At 33.8% G+C, this 12,801-nt stretch overlaps 1 non-coding gene across 1 annotated transcript; it reads right to left on the reverse strand.

The window, feature by feature from the left end:
* Positions 1-11,089: 11,089 nt before the first annotated feature.
* Positions 11,090-11,163, reverse strand: TRNAT-GGU (transfer RNA threonine (anticodon GGU)). Its single transcript has one exon. It is a non-coding gene; the product is annotated as a tRNA-Thr (tRNA).
* Positions 11,164-12,801: the final 1,638 nt, after the last annotated feature.

Genomic DNA, 12,801 nt, shown 5'->3' on the forward strand with positions numbered 1-12,801 from the left:
TCCAATAAATTAACCGTCTGATTTATGCTTTTGCATGTAATACTTAAAATTCATGCATATATGTATTTTATCCTATGTTTATAACATTAATCAAGTGTTTTATCACAGAATGCACTAATATGTTTTAAATCTCCTCAGATGACGATAATTAATCGGTACTAAATGTTATTTATATATTCCTCTATTTTAAAAATAAATTTATATCGCAGTGACATTCATATTTTGTTCATATTCAATAAAAAACTATCTTCTCCTTTTAAGTTACATGTGTTTCCTTAAATAATGTGAACAAAATGTTGCTTTTTTAAAAGACGTTTCTCTAAAGCAAAGCCAAGTAAGTAATGTTAGTCATCAGAAGCAGTCAACGGTGACCTCCATAAAATATCTTGCAGATTATGGCACCAAAGCATTAGCAACTTGACGTGGAGATTTTCTTCGCAGAACGTTAGTGTTCGGTACTATCCCTAGAAATCCCCATCTAATGTTCTCTTCTCATGACTACCGAGGCAATAATCTGGCAAATGTCTTTCACTACGACTACGTTTCCATTTGAAACAGCTTCCCCTGATGTGACCGAGCCCATAGCCGCTAAGATGATTGCCGTGTGTTGGCTTTTGGAACCGATTTGATGTTCTTTCTGTATGCCTTTTCCTTGTCTAGTGGGATGTAGGAGGGGGGATCAATGTACATAAGATGATGACCCGAAAGAACTCCATTTAGTACGTAATAATGACAAACAATATTGGATGAATAATGATCACCATCATGTCTCGACTATGCTTTTAGTCTTTATTACTTTTTAATAACACGACGGTTGCACATATTTTTTATCTTTGGAAAACAAAATTGATGTACTTAAAATTTCTTCTACTTCCCGATTTCAATATAATTTTATTTCTTATAAGTTTTGTTTTTGACAAAGAGAACCATAAGATAGCAACTTTTTTGTGGTAAAAAATTAAGGATAATACTTAATTAATACCACTTAAATTCGAATAAAACTTGATTTAATTTTCTACAAATGGCATAAGAACAATTGTCTATAAATGACAGAATTAATAGTTTACAGAAAAGACAGGATTTGTAAAATATTATTGCATTTCCTGGCGTGTGCTTCATGGTGTAAGTGGCTAGTACATTCAGAATGCAACTGGATAATTAAAATTCCGGCGAGGGCACACTTGAGTTCCCATGTTACTTGTCCGAAAACTTAATAATTTCGATAGTAGGTTCGAAACTTAAACTACCGTTTGTATTCAAGATTACTCCATTTAAATTTGTCAACTAAGTCTCATGATTCTTCCCAGTCGTCTTGTAGAGGAGAAAGTAAGGAATTGCATCCTCCGTGTGTTCTGTTGTAATGGGAGTGGTTAGCACGTCTAGCTGGTAAATGAAATATCCGTGGCAAGAATCCTTAGGTGTTTAGAAACAGAATACACGAATCCGTGGCTTTTGTGTGGTCTGTTTCTAAACACCTAATAACCTCTATAGTTTTACAACAAAGAGCTGGAAATGTTTACTACAAATAAGCGAAGATAGCGGACCGTTTTAAAAGCTAACAAAACTGTGTCAAAAATTCACTTTTATTTATAAGTTTGTTGTTCCTGTTACTAATTTCATTTGTCTGGATCAGAACAACCCACGAATTACTATCGTGGTAAAGCGTCCTGTTTTGAGTCTGTTGTTGAACAGAACCTTGAGCGCCATCTAGCCACAGTCCGACTTTATGCTCAATTTCGTCCCCGTTCTGAGAGAGAACACTCCGAGGGTCTCCAAACTTTCTTCCCCTACACTCTTTGAGTATTTTGAGTGCTCCCATGCTGCACAGACACTATACATATACAAACATCCGTACCTTCTCCAGGATTCGAACACGATTCCTTCGGGTACGGTAGTCAGCGTTGGTAGCCACTTTTCCGTCGGGGTGACATTAATAAGTTTTAGAAATACAAGTCTTAAAAATAAATACAATTGAGTGAAATGTAAATTAACGTTTGCAGAAAATGTTTGGAAAAGCAAGTTTGTTTAAAAAATGTGCTTTTTCAAAAATGTTCTCTTAAAATATACTCAAGATTTAAATATCTCGAAAATTGATCACAACACAAGTAATAAAAACCTTTTTTTAAACCTGAAGTAGAAGGAAACTCTTTACAAAAAGTAAGAACAACAGAAAATGATTCTGGTAACTTTTCTATAATTAATATTTCATATCATGAATTTGCCTATTGTATCTAATTAATATATTTAAAATTTGAAACAATGCTACGAATTTTGTAAAATTCTGTCTCAAAGTTATTATATATAACATTAACGAAATCAATCAGAAATGGATAAAATGTTTTTGTGGCAATTGAAGAAGTTTATACGTGGTAAGCAGGTTGCATTCATATAATCTCCAACAACAAATTATATTACAGACAAGCGATATCGTATATTCTTCCTACAGCAAATTTTGATTTAGTCTTCACAAAGAATAAAAATCAACTGCTAACATACGGAAGAAATATTATTAGTCCAAAGAGCGTTAACCCAGAAAGGCTATAATTTCGTTTTGGCAGTTCGAATTGAAAACTTTAAATGTTGGTTCACTTTTCAAGCTGTTGCCACCAAATATTACATCCCTGTATTACATTTAAAGACATTAAATAATGAAGAATCTGCTTAAATGTATGCATGTTTCTCGCATTGTGATAAAACGACGGTTACCTAGAGCCATCAGATTTTGAATAGCTCACGTTTCCATCCGAATATGTGCATCTGGAAGCTCAAGTTTGGAATTTAGAATTTGTTCTATTATCTATTTCATATTTTCTAAATCTTTAACAAATTTTTGATTAACGAACTAAACGATTTCAAAGCCAGCAATAGCAACACTCTACGTGAGGGGGAAAAACTTTTTATTTTCAGCGCGTGGACCTATGTATGGGAAATTCTAAAGATACGCTTATTTTACAATTATTTTGTGACTTTGCTGTTGAATTGAATTTTATGGTTTAAGTGAGAAAAATATGATATTTAATAAGTAAGTTTAACCCACAAAAAGTAAAAAAAAGCCCTTTTGGGGCGTAATGTAAAATCTGAAAGCTTTTATATTTAAAAAAAAATTAATATTATATACGAACGGAAGAAAGGTCAGCTTAAAGAAGTAAGGAGAAGCAATGTTCAGAAACAATCCTCATACAATACGTGCAGTTTAATGTGATCCTATTTTTCTATGGCAGTTTTTATAACATCAAAAGATGAGGAAAATTTTTTTAAAACAGAATGGAACTAAACTAATTTAATGTAAATACATTAAGAAACATATAAATAAGTACTTTCAGAGAAATTTAATGAGGAAAATAAAAAAGTGTGTTTATGAATTGTTTATGATGTCTTTAACACAAAAGCTCCTGTATAAACTATACATATTATTTCTGGAAATTATTTCACTGATGCTATACCCCTAATCTTCATACCGGCAAAGCATTCAGCATCCCGTTTTCACTTGAAAAGAATATGCAAAGGTAAAATTTAAAATTAAGTAGAAAAACAGCCATAGTTTGCATATATGTTTTAGGGATTCCCCCCCTCCAAGAGCAAGAAAAGATTATTTTGCAGAAATTCATTTGTTCCTGAAGAAGAGAGACCTGTGTCTGATCCTACGCAAAATTGATTGAGTTATTCAAAATCATTTTTCCTAAATTTATTTATTTATTGTTAGCAATGTAAAGCAAAACCATAATTTTTTCCTAATCTGGCATTGTTACCGTAATCTACACAATCATTTCATGCTCCTTTCTGCTGTTACTCTTTCTTACTTTAATCATATAGCTGTAAATATGTTAAAATTTAGCATGTTATTACTTAAGAATCCGCAAGCATCTTGCAATAGATATTAGGGGCATTAGGGGTGCTTGAGGCATCCGATCTCTGGAATACTTTCGAACATTCGAGATTAGGGATTTAATTCTTGTAATGCATATATGTGTGTGCTACATCATATTTGAAAATCATTTATCTCTGGATTAATAATTCGTGTCAAAAAAGCGAAACTGTACCGTAGTTACAGCATGCGCCGATTTAGCTATGTCTGTTAAGAATTTTTTGTCAGTAATAAAAAAATGTATTCAACTAACCGTGACTGCAGCTACATCCTCATATACAACTTTTATCTCGTCTTCATACACTACACAAAGTCCGTTCATTTTACACACACACACACATACACACATGTAGAGACTTTAGGTTATTTTTGAAAGCAGGAGAGATGAAAAATGAGCAATGACTTCTTCGGGACTCGGACCATGGACCTCTCGAATACGTGCAGAGCGTGCTGACCATTACATCACGAAAGCATGCTAAGAAGTTGGGAGACATACCTTATATACCCCCTTTTAAAGGACGACTGGGGATTAGAGGACTCAGTCGCTAAATCCTGGTTGTGAGGAGTCATCATCTACAACCGTTTTTAGTTCGGGTGCCACTGTAGAGCTCTTAGGTTATGTGGAAGTTGGATATGTCAGAATTGAGCAATGTCCTCGCCGGGGCTCGAACCTCGGACCTTTCGAGTAGGCGTCGAGTGTTCTGACAACTACACCACGAAGGCATGCTAAGAAGACGGGGGGAAATACCTTATACACATACATATGGAAATCAGTGCTTAAACCTTTAGTAATCCATCAAAAATTATCTCGAAACCCACAATTTAAAACTGAGTAGGATTTATCAGACAACGGCAAAATGCACTTTTAGGGCTCTGTGCTTAACCGGCGTTATGTTTTCATACAAAACTTAATAAGGGAAACTGGTTCATATTCACACTGCGCATGAAAGTTATTGAAAATTCTACTTCGTGCACGAGACATAGGATAAGCAATAAATTGTTTTTCACCCATGGGTGTCGGATTACTTGATGCTCACCTTCGATATGCCGCTGGGCTTTGGTGAGCTTTGGCAAGACACTGCACTATTAAATACACTATATATATGATTATAGTAACACTCGTCTGATAAGCTAAAGTTGTGTTCGGTGTGTTCACACAGTTTAATAAGACATGCGCTTTTGATTGACATGATAATCATCTTAGGAATTGGTCTCTACATCTCCATGAGTAGATGCCGTTAGCTTCGTCGTAGAAAAAACAGGTTCACACAAGTGAGACTTCAAAAGTGGAGATAAAATCTTAAAACGTAAATTTGAATTTGAAAATTTTGCGACACACCTCGTGGGATTATATGTCATATAACTGAGCAGCGATATAACACTTGCAAACATTATCTAAAATATTCATTGTGACTCTTGCTTTCTTGGAGCTATCTGCGAGACATAGATCTCATATTTTGTAGGACAGTATTCATGATCAGAAGGCAAATTTCGTATTCTTATAATCTTATTTTTCTTATTATAACCTTGACGTTATGGAGCACACACGGTTTTGCGAGGCGTATCTGGCATAATTAGGTAGGACAATAATAGCATAATTAGCTAGGGTAAAACTTCGTTTCTAGGGAAATAATGTGTTATTCTGCCAGGAAAACTGGTATAAGGATTTTGTCCTAATGTTTTAACACAGGGGCTCTTAACATTACCCAGAGCCTTTTATTAGCTGCTAAACATTTAGTTCCAGTTTATGAATCTAAAAAAAAAACTACTTATATTTAAGTTTTTGGTACTTAACCAATATTTTCTGTATTGATTGTTTTTTGATTTACAAAATAAGTAAAAATATAATCTAATTGTAATAAATGTACATGGACTTCTGAGATTTTTTTTGGAGGGGGGGATGGTCTTCTAACAATGGTGAAAGGGTTCGTGGGGCGAAACAGGTTGAGAACCGCTTTTCTAACTGTTCAAAGTTATACTAATTTGGTACAGAGATTCACCGAGCACAGCAGAGGAAGCACGAACTGACATTCGTTCGACGGTTCCTCTAAGATGCCCATTCACTCATGAGCAACTTTACTTTCCCTGACTGGCTACGGCTTAAATCCTGTTTCATACATGTTCATACACGTTTTTTAAGAAAATTTCATTTGGAATTTTAAAGAAATTTTACAGAACAAAAGCTATTTTTCTGAATGTATTTTAGAAAGTAGAAAATTAAAGAAAAGAAAGATAAAATGTGTTGAATTCGAGAACTGTAGATTAAAAAAAATAATATAAATATAAACCATAAAAATTTATTATGCTATAAAACTTGCATTCGAGATACAGATCCCCTATCCTTAAATTTCTGCTGTAGTCACATCTTAAGGTGAGTTGTATGTAACATTTGTCGAAATATCGACAAGTGTAACGATCCGTCGACGATGCCGACATAAAAGCAATTTGTCTCGCCAGACTCAAACGCTTGAATTCATTCCAAGGCATATTGTTCCGGAAAAAGGAAAAAAATAGCTTTAAAGTAATATAAACGACTTTACTTGTGACATTTGATAATACAGTAAAAGCTTTTTTGAGAATCTAGTTCTCTTAATTCCTCTTTTCTGAGCGAAAGAGCAGAAAGTGTATACTGAGATAATATTTTTGAAGTTTTTATACGCTGAAACCGGCTAAATGTAAAGCAGAGAAAAATATAGCTTGTTATTTATTTATTTATTATTTTTCAAAGTCCAATGGCTAGACAATCTGCACTTTCATATTTGTCAGGAATGGCCGAAGCTATTGCTTATATAAATATAGTTTAACTGCCTTGGCTAAATATCATAAGAGGGAAGCAATATTATTTACGCAAAGAAAGGAGGAAAAGTAATGAATACAATATAAGCTATTTTGTCCCTCCTTTCTGCATGGCTTCGTGGTGTAACCTTAGCATACCGGGCGCAGTCCTGGTTCGAATCCCGTCAAGGAGACCGCGGAATTATTCAGTTCCCTGACATGAAAAAATCCTAATGTCTCACAGTGTCGCCCGAATTAAAAGGTGATGATTCTTCACCAGCAGGATTTGGCGACTAGGGTCCTTTAATCCCCAGTCGTCCTTTAAAAGGGGGGAGTATGTAAGGTATTTTCTCCTTCCCTTCTACATGTATTTGTTGTGTAACCGTATCACACTTGCCACATATTCTAGAGGTCCACGTTCGAATCCCGTCAAGGCCATTGCTCATTTTTCATACCATTCTGAATCAAAAGAATCTAATGACCCTATAACTCAAACAGCCAAACCTTACGCAGTTGTCAATTCCATACTCCTAGTTAGGCTCTGGTAACCACAGAAGTAATCCACGTCTACGGCAGTGAAGACCCACCGGTGCCAAGTGGTAAAGACCATTGAATACTGATAGATAGACCCGGGTTCGAACCTAAGCGAAAGTGTTGGCAGCATGGTTATTGAAATAAAAGTAAAATTGTTCGAAGCTTCAGCTGACTGTTTTAGCTTGGCAAAAAGCCAGCTCTTCTTACAGGGCAATGATGGTCCATATTTAAAATCTCCATCAGATGGTTAAGACTTTTAGAAATCATTATCAAATATATGATCAGGTTAAAAAATAATTACAATTTTATCGTAAAGTATTATGAAGAGATGGCTGCAGGTTTCCGTATGTACAGGAAAAGACAATAAGCTTTCGTCATGTTCCGCATATTTGATTACAGCAAAGAATTTTGAGGGCTATCTTCTTAAGGCGAGGAATATCTTTGAGGAGGATTTTCTAAGAGAAACTGTCCCATATTTACGCTACACATGGGGTAAACCATGACAACGCCAATACAGCCACTTCGTTTGTCTCGAATCGAACCCTGGTCGACCTATTGCTATTCAGCTCGCCGCTAATTCGCTCCAGCTTTAGTTAGAAAAACCTAAGAAAGAATCAACTTTAAAATTGTTGATAATTTTAAAAATATTGCATACAGATTTACTAAAGGCATAAAAACCTTAACCTGAAGATAAAAACAACATAATTCAATCATTTTTAAACCAAAAAATGTACAATTTACAAACATATAAGAGTAAAAAAAACTGAGATCACTGAGCCGGGTAACAGAGTGGATATATTATATAAATATATTTATATACGTTTGGTGCGGCCAATTGCAACCAAAATACGAGGTGCACATCTACATGTTATAACAGTCCTATATACAAAATTTCAACGTTCTGAGGCTACTCGTTTTTGAGTTATGCGAGATACGTACGTGCATAGGTTCGTACAGACGCCACGAAAAATTCTCTTCAGAATTAATTTTAAAGCAGTTTTATAATTTTTTTGGAGGAAACGAGTCTTTTATTCTGTCCTTACGTACAGATATCACGCAAAAACGTCGTTAAATTTCATTCGATAGCGGTTAAAATGGATATTTTCGTTGAAATATGCTGCCTGAAGCTTTTCGCGATTACAATACTTCCTTTTTACTTCGTACAAGGAAGTAAAAAATGCAACATTAGACATTAGATTCACTAAATGTTTTACACAAATAGTTTGCCACTTGAACATGCACACCTTGAAGCCTGACATTTGAATTTAGAATTGGTTTTCATTTTGTTTCGTGCGAAGTGCATTCAATTAAACTTTCATTAATAAGCCTAGTGATTTAAGTATTGTGTTTCCATTTAAAAAAGAATAAGATATTCGCATTTCACATTTAATCGGAATAACTAAGCGATTTACAAGAAATGTGTTTTAAGATTATAAAGTATTTCTCCCGCCTTTCTAGCGTGCCTTCGTGGTGTAGTGGTTCTGCACGCTGGGCCGGTATTCCGGAGGTTCGTGGTTCGATTCTCGGCGAAGGCGATTGCTCATTTTTCAATCTTTCTTGCTTCTAAAGGTAAACTTAAATCTCTACAAGATATTTGTTTTTCACGTTTAATGAACAAACTCAATGATTTACTAGAAACATGCTGTCATTGTCCGAAATAAAATACTTCCACCCGTCACTGTGTTGCCATTCCTTTGATAACTATTGTAGACGGCTATCTGAGCAAGCGACTGGCACTTTAATAAAGAGAAGACTTAATTATTCAAGACGCAACAGTGCATTTTTATTAATAGATCTCTTGCCCACGGAACTCGTAGCAAACATGTCCCTCAAGTAACATATCTTTTATTTTGTGTCGACGCAAAATCCGTGAAACGAAAATAATATGCCAGCACATTTTATAATCCATGAGTTCGAGGACCCTTTTATTTGATTCTCAAGTTGTTGAGGTTTTTATCTTCAAACATCATGATTAACATTATTATGACCCAAACCGCTGCTAATAAACACCACGATGGAGTTACCTTTTAAATATTTAATAAATATATTTGAGAGAACGTTGCACTATACGCTGTCAGCAACGTAAACGAAAACATCTGTTGTAAACTACATACAAGTACTGTCAGTAAACGAAAGATTATTATTAGATGTAGACAATTAATAAGAGATAATGCACGAGTAGAGAAAATTAATTGGGGATTAATTTCTAATATTAAGAAATCTCAAGACATTAAAGTTCTACTCATGTTTCATACCTGAACTCCACAGACTTATTAAAAAGTATCTTTAAATTAAGAATTTATAGGACGATTTTCTTTAAGAATGTGATTAGCAAAAATTAAAAACTAATTAGAAAACCCTGAAAAAAATTAAGTTAAGAGTAATTTTGTTTTAAAAAACACAGAGCTTATTCTTTGCTTCAATTAGTCCTTTAATCAAAGACATGTTTTTTCTTTAATGTGTTTGATTTTATATTTATTAGTTCAAAGGGCGTTAGCCCAGAAGGGTTATTAATTTTTCGTTTTGGCATTTTGCTTCGAAAATTTTAAAAGCCTGAATCAGTATTTTATTTAAAGAAATTAAATAATGAAGAATCTGCCTAAATGTATGTACGTTTCTCGCATTGTGATGAAACAATGGTACCTAGAACCATCCAATTTTGAATAACGTACGTCTCCACTCGAATATGGGTATCTGGAATCCCAAATTTGGAATTTATTACCTATTTCATATATTATAAAGCATTTAAGAGTTTTTGATTAAGGAACTCACCAATTTCACAGCGAGCAATGGCAACACCGCACAAAAAAAGAAAAAAAAAAAAAAACATTTTTATCTTTAGCACGTGAGATTGTGTATCGGAAATTCTAGAGATATGCTCTTTTTAAATTATTTTGCAATATTGCTGTTGAATTAAATTTTATGGTTAAAGTGCGAAGAATATTATATTAAATAAATAAATGTGACACACAAAACGTTAGAAAACACCTCTTTGGGGGGGCATAGTATAAAATCTGGAAGCTTTTAGAATTTTTTATATTTTTTTATGTTCTTATATCTAGACTTATTGACTGCATTTACTTGTAATGCATATTTGATTTAATAAAAATATATCTCAAATTAATCTTTAGAAGCTTCGTTGTGATTTAATAGTTTGCGCTTGTATTTTATGCTTGCCATCGATTTTTTGTATAACAAGGAAACGAGAACAGTTTTGCTATTCAGACTGATATTTCTGGGAGTGTCATAAGAATTCTCAAAATAAATTGTGTTTAGGCATATACCTCACAGGGATTCTTCTTAATCCGCTTTCTGAATTCTGGGTTGTAGCTTACAATTTTCTTTTTTATTTCATTACAAAACAGGTTTTTTTAAAAAAGAGTAAACGTCAAAAAAAGAAAAATGTTTTTTTTTTTTTCTTTTTTTTTTTTCTTTTTTTTCTTCCCGTTGCTATAAGCATCGAGATAACGAAATCAGCATCAGTAATCAGAATTTTTGTTCCAAAATTACGGCGTATGATATATTTAAGTTTCTGGAAAGAAATGCTTCAGCAAGTTGTTTGAATTAGATAGGATTACATGATTTATGTAAACATTTGTCGATGCATTATAGAGACATTAGGATTTTTTGGAAGCAGGAGAGATGAAAAATAAGCAACGCTTTCGGCGGGAATCGAACCACGGACCTCTGGAATAACGGCCCAGCGTGCAGAACCACTACACTACGAAGGCACGCTAGGAAGGCGGGAGAAATATCTTATATACTCTCCCTTTTAAAGGGCGACTGGAGTTTTTAGGGGACCCAATCGCCAAATCCTGCGTGAGGACAATTATCATGCAACACCCTTTTAGTTCGGGCGCCACTCTAGAGACATTAGGATATATTTGGAAGCAGGCAAGATGAAAAATGAGCAATCGCCTTCGCCGGGAATCGAACCACGGACCTCTGGAATACCAGTCCAGTGTGCAGAACCACTACACCACGAAGGCACGCTAGAAAGGCGGGAGAAATACCTTATATACCTCCCTTTTAAAGGGCGACTGGGGTTTCTAGGGGACCTAATCACCAAATCCTGGGTGTGGACAGTCATCATCCATCATCCTTTTAATTCGGGCGCCACTGTAGAAACATTAGGTTTTTTTTTTTTTTTTTTTTTTTTTTTTTTTTTTTTTTAGAAGCAGGAGAGATGAAAAATTAGCAACGCCCTCGCCGCGAATCGAACCACGGATCTCTGGAATACCGATCCAGCGTGCAGAACCCCTACACCGCGAAGGCACGCTAGGAAGGCGGGAGAAATACCTTATAAGGTAATAAACTTAGGAAAGGAAATAAACTAAGATGCGATTAAAAAGTGTTAAACATTTTATAAGATTTCATGTTTTCTAAAATTTTGAATATTAATTTTCTTCTTGTACTCCACAATGTTACATCAGTTTTCTAGAGGGGTAAATCGTGTATTGTAAGGTTAGTCTGTTCAGAAAGAATTTTTTGCTCTAGATATTTCAGTGATAAAAAAGTAATACCATGATATATGAGGATACCAATGCTTATTCGATATTTAATTTGATTTAAGATTGAGTTTTAATTAAGTACCATACTTTTGCTGTCTACCTCTGAAGAAGATTTTATTTCGATCAATTGCTAAAACACAAAACCTATTAGCCTAGCAGGAAGATAGTTTCATAGTATATTTTTCATCGGAAACTGACTCTCTTCACATTACTTATTCAGAAGGTTCAAAATAGCGACTCTCCTTGTTAAGCAGTTACTTTGCATGAATATATGCAAATTTTCATAAAGCAAGAATTTGTAAGATGTTATTGCTCTAAACTCAGGAAAATTAAAAGAAATTCTTAGTACCCTATTTCATTAACATATTAAGAAAAATCATTTTTAATTCAAAATCATCATTTAAATTCAATTGCTTAAATTGCTGCAAATTAGTATCAACTTGACAGCATCAGCGTATAGTTAATTGCTAAAAATTAGTATTAGCTTGACTAATTAGTTTTCTGTTTGTTCTTGCTTTAAAAGTTGAATCAATGGATATACGTTTAAATGGGGACCGGCAATTTTTTTTATTTAACTTGGAATGACACTTTTTAATATAGTTACTAGTTCTGACTCTGTCATTTGAGAAGTTATTCCAGATATTTCTGCAAAAGTTAAGCAGTTAAGACTTAGAAATAAAAATTATGCTTCATTTATTATATCTTTTCAAATAGAAGATGTGTACCATTTTTCAGTTAATGAAAATAATTTTAATTAACAAAAAGTATTTCTAACGCCACCTATTACGTGTCTTGGTACAGAATAATCGTTTGCGCAGTACCTAAAAATGCATGAATTTAAAATACTTAACATACTATAAATATTACTTATAAATATATTATATATCTCTCTAGAGATATATATATTTCTCTCTTTATAATAATATATATGTACGAGTATATCATCTCTCTCTCTCTCTATCTATCTATATATATTATATAATCTCTTTCTCTCTCTCTCTATATATATATATCATCTTTCTCTCTCTATGTATATAGATGGTGTGTGTATATGCGCATTTGTAAGCTATAAAATTTGAATGAAAGTCTAGTACTAACAACATCACTAATTTAATT

The sequence above is a fragment of the Stegodyphus dumicola genome, chromosome 2 (genome assembly GCF_044657685.1).
Source record: "Stegodyphus dumicola isolate Sdum_Otavi_A_Nest chromosome 2, ASM4465768v1".
Classification (NCBI taxonomy): Eukaryota; Metazoa; Arthropoda; class Arachnida; order Araneae; family Eresidae; genus Stegodyphus; species Stegodyphus dumicola.